Genomic DNA, 5,446 nt, shown 5'->3' with positions numbered 1-5,446 from the left:
GATATCTGAAAACCTTTAGATGCCTCTCCATTTTTCTTAGGGATTTATAATTATTGTTGAAAAAGAATCTTCTAATCCCACTTGAACTGTGCTCTACATACACTAGGAGCCCCGATATGGAATTACACCACTTTTTTGCTTTAGTTATATTTGAAATTTTCTTCACAAAAGGCCGGAATGACATTTCTGAGCATTTGGATTTGCATTCCCTTCATTGTTTGATTTTCAAAAATAGGCTGTTCATATGCTGGTACCTCTGCCCAGAATATCCTTCCTTCCCTTCTTTTGCTGGCCAACTCTCTGTCATCCCCTATGGAGACCTGCTTAGCAATCACTTTTTTGCTAAAGCCTTCTAGTCCTCCATTCTTCACAACATGTTACACGTGCCTCTAGTCACACTTACCACATTTCACTAAAACTAATTACCTAGATGGTGAGTTCTTGAAGGAAATGCTATTGACTTTCAAGTCTCCAGTGCTTATACATTATATTTCACTCACCCATTTATTTATTCATTTAATCATTCACATAAATGTTTTTCAACAGCCTACCATATGCCAGCAATCTTTTGGGCTCCAAAGATCAGCAGCGAACGGCACCAACAAGATCCCTATTCTCTGGAAGCTTTTATTTTAGTAGGATGAAGCCTGACAATGAGCAAGTAGACAAATAAATAAACAGAATAATTTCAGTTGTTAATTGCTATCAATATAATATATAAAACAGGTCAGCAGTAATAGTGTGATGGGAAGAGAAAGGGTGGTGAGATGAGGCCTCTTTGAGTGGTGATATTTCAACTACAATCTGCATGGCATGAGAAAACAGCACTAAGAACATCTGATCAGAGAAATGCAAATTAAAACCACAAGGAGCTATCACCTTACACCTGCTAGAATGGCTGTTATCATAAAAATAAGAGACAAGTGTTGGTGAGGATAGGAAGAAAAGGGAACATTTGTGTACTATTGGTGGGAATGTAAATTGGTGCATCCACTATGGAAAACAGTATGGAGGTTCCTCAAAAATTAAGAATAGAATTACCACATGACCCAGCAATTCCACTTCTGGGTATGTATCCTAAAGAAATAAAATCGCTATCTCAAAGAGACAGCTATACCCCTTTGTTCACTGCAGCATTATTCACAACAGCAAAGACATGGAAACAACATAAGTACCCATCAACGAATAAATGGGTAAAGAAAACGTGTGTACATATGTATATATGCATATATATGTACAGACACACATACACACATGTACTGTGGAATATTATTCAACCATAAAGGAGAAGAACATTCCACTTTTTGCAACAATATGCATAGACAAATATTATATGTTCGCACTTATATGAGGAATCTAAAAAGCAAATTCAAAGAAACAGTGAGTAAGTGGTAGTTGCAGGGCCTGAGGAGTGGGGGAAATGTGAGATGTGAGTTAAGGGTATGAACTTTCAGCTCTGAGATGATAAGTTCTGGAGATATACAAGCATGGTGACTATAATTAACAACACTGGATTATATACTTGAAAGTTGTTAAGGGAGTAGATCTGAAATGTTATCACCACACACACGTACACACAACCTTATTGTGGTCATCATTTTACAATATATATACATGTATCAAAACATTTCATTGTATATGTTATACGTCAATAATCCCTCAATAAAAGTGGGGAAGAAATATTCTGGAATAAATTTTTAAAAAGAAGAAGAATATCTAGACAAAAAGCCTGCGGGCCTTAAAGCAGGAGCAAGTGTGGCATGCCCAAGGAACAGAAAGAGGCTTAAGCGGGTGGATTATAGCAAGTAAGAGAGAAAGAGAGGTTGGTAGAGGACAGATCAGATAAGGCCTTGAAAGGCATGGGAAAGAGTTTGGATTTTGTTCTAGTGCAACTGCAAGCCACTGAAAGGCTTTGAAAATAGTGATACGGTGGAGCTCGCATTCAAAAATATAGGTTAAATTAATAATTAAATTATGTTCCCTTCGTTTCTATATCATCAATGAGTTCTTAGTTTTTAAATCTTGAATTGCTGTTTCAATATTCAAAGAAGCTGGAGAAGGAAAATGAGGCACTACCCCTGGCATCCCTCCTCCCAAAGTCTGCACTCATTGCTTTGATCTCCAAGAACAGCCTATTCACATATTGTTTCCCCTGCCCAAAATGTCCTTTCTCCCCTTCTTCTGACCATCTCTTGGTCCTCTTCCAAAGAGACCTCCTGGGTAATCTACTTCTGAAGGCAGAACACGTCATGGAGCTGGTGGATGACGATCATCGGTCTATTGTTGACTAAATAGGGCTACTATTTCAAAACTTCTACACAAGAAGGATTTGGGATCTTTCTGCCTCTTCTCCTCATCTCTCTTGCTCCATCCCCAACCTCAGCAAGGCAGCAGTCTTAGTTGCCAATAAACTTTCCTTTAGGTGTGGCTCTAGCAAAGTTTAAATTGGAACAATATGTGGGCAAGTGAATTGAGTAAAAATCGCATTGTTATCACATACCTAAGTTATACCCTCCAATCCTAACTTCATGAGTAAAATAATTGATTACTTTGGTTTCATTTGCTGACTCTCATGTAACTGGTTCTGAACTCAGAACTAGGAAAAAGGGTTTCTGAAACACCAGCAAGAAACAGTGTGATATGGCTGAACGACACTAAATTAGAAGTTCAAGGACTTGCTAGACTTGATATCTAGTTGCAACTCTACTGCAAACCGGTCAGTCACTCAGAACCAATAACTAACTCTTACTCTATGTCAGGTACTCATTAAGCACTACATAGATTATGCCATTAATCTTTAAAGCAATTTTAAGATAAATATAATTATCAAGCTGTCTGCAATTTGAACCCAGACAGCCTGACTCGAGAGCCTGACTCAGCCTCGGCAAGTTTCCATTTTACTCACCTATGAAATGCGCGGGTTGGACCAGACAATTTCTAAGATGTCTTTCAACCCTAAATTTCTCTGATGCTTACCCCCATTGCCTCATCTGCCTTCTCGAAGATGACAAGCCTATCTCTAATGCTTTGATTTGGACAAAATTACCCCATTTCTCTGTCATTCTTCTGTGAAAGATTGGGTACCTCCTTCATGCTGGTATTTATTTCAGTAGTTAGTGGAAGGCACACTATTTCATTTGACAATTGTAGCTGAATGATTATCCATGCCTCTTAAAATGAATGTAAAGTTAATTTTATCAGGTCAACAAGTCTGACCTACATATTTTCCCCAATATTTATCATTTCAACTCTGTCTCTTGCCAGAAGCTGATAACTCTAAAAATCAAATCCTATATTTTGGCAATATTTGTCTCTCCAGCTACTCTCTCTCCATATCCTCTTTCTCTTCCAAGCTGTAACCTTCAATGGGAAGAATCTCTTAATACCCCACAGTTACTTTTTCACCCCAGACTCTAAAATCACCAGAAACACACTGTACCTTACTTCTTATGTTGTTTGTTTGTGTGACATACATGCTGACTTTATCCAACTGTTATTATTTGGAACCATAGCCACATACTCCTTACCAATTGCTCTTGTTTAAAATTACTCACATTGCTCCCCACTAAACTCTTTGTTGTATGGGGAGTGAGCTGATGAATCTTTGTCACCTTGAGTCTTCTATGGGTTATTACAGCCCTCACCTCAGAGCTGCCAACACACCTCTAATCCTCCTGAAAACTGTTGCGGAATCCTCCCATAATCTAGTATCCATTGTCCTCCCTTCTATCTGTGAGTTACAGACTGTATCTTATTTTTTGAAGGTACAGATTCACACGACACAAGATGAATCAGAGAACTGATGGCTAGCTCAACTGAGCTGTGATCGGTTTTTCTTTTATTTCTGTTTTGCCATATTTTCTCACACATGACATTAGTTACATACTAATATATAATACATACTAATAACTTAATACATAATACATACTAATAACTCAGGATCTTCTTTTTCTTGACCTCCTTCTGACTAAAACATTATACTGTCATGTCTCTAGTGTACATAATAGTTAACAAAGACAGCTAACATATGCTCACCAAAAGACATGTACTAGAACATATGACAACAGCACTATTCACAAGTGCCCCAAACTGGAAACTAACCTAATGCCTATCTACAGTAGAATGGGTAAACAGATTGTGGTATATTTCCACAATGTAATACCATAAGAATGGACATACTTAACTACATGAAACAATATGGATGAATCTCACAAACATAATTTGAGTGAAAGAAGCCCAATACAAAAGAATAAAATTGTATGCTTCCCTTTTATAAAGAACAAAATCAGGTGAAAGCAAATCAATGCCGTTGGAAGTCAAGATAGTGGTTACCTCTAGGGGTAAGGGGATAGTGCCTGAAATGGGGCAAAAGGAGTCTCTGGGTACTGGTCATATTCTGTTCGTGATCTAAGGGAGGGAGGAGGGATGGAGGAAGAAAACAAACTAGAGAAGAATGCCATTCTAGCACGTGAAGGTGGTGAATAGATAATGGTAAGAATTTAAAACCATCAAGATGCATCATCATCATCAAATTTTCTAAAAAAAAAAATAAGGTAAAGGAGTAAGTACAATTGTTCTTTCTGAATCCTGAAGTTCATTACAATTTTGTACTGCAGAAGCATGGCAGGCAGCATGTATAGTGGTAAGACTGCTTACTCAGAGACAGAGATTTAAGTCATGGTACTATATCATCTGGGTAAATAACTTCTCCTTTCCTCAGTTTCCTAACCTATATGATAAAGACAATATTAATGCCCACCTCAAAGTTTGCAGCTTAAAGCAGTTAATATTAGTAAATAACTTGGAATAGTTGGCATATACAAAACACTAATAACTGTGAAAGACAATAAATAAAAAGTATTCAAGGTTTATTCTGGGCAAAATTATAAAGTCAAAGTTTTGTTCCATGCTTTTTCAACTCTTCAAAGTGCTTTCACCTTGCTCCCTCCAATCTCCCAATGCCTCTAGTAACTCAAAATGGAAAAATACTCCACCCCTACCTGCCTCTTCCCCATCCCAGACCCTCTCCTTGGAATCTTTATAAAACCTACTTGTGCTATGTTTCATTCCATTCAACCTAAAAAAATGTAATCCATTCTAATAGATAATAATGGGTGAATTTTTCTCAGATAACATTTCTGATTTTAACAAAGCTTTCTGAAATCTGCTTTATAACCCAGTGAAATAATACAAATGGTACAAAGTTCCAGTACCATTTCAAGCCAACTGAGAGATGTTTTCTGTCATAAAAATCTTGTCTTTCTAGATCACAACAAATATAACTACCTATTACACCTTGATTATTTAGGAGCTATAAATTGCAAAATAAAAGTAATTTTCTCATTTCTACCCTTTCATACCCAAATAAAGGGCAAAAGTGGAGAACTAAGAAAAGGAACATGTTCTGATTCCTCTACTGAGTTTTAATCATCACAGGGTATAGCCA

The sequence above is a fragment of the Pteropus vampyrus genome, unplaced genomic scaffold (assembly GCF_000151845.1).
Source record: "Pteropus vampyrus isolate Shadow unplaced genomic scaffold, Pvam_2.0 Scaffold38, whole genome shotgun sequence".
NCBI lineage: Eukaryota > Metazoa > Chordata > Mammalia > Chiroptera > Pteropodidae > Pteropus > Pteropus vampyrus.
The sequence above is the reverse complement of the archived record's forward strand: the minus strand, read 5'-3'. Positions refer to the sequence as shown.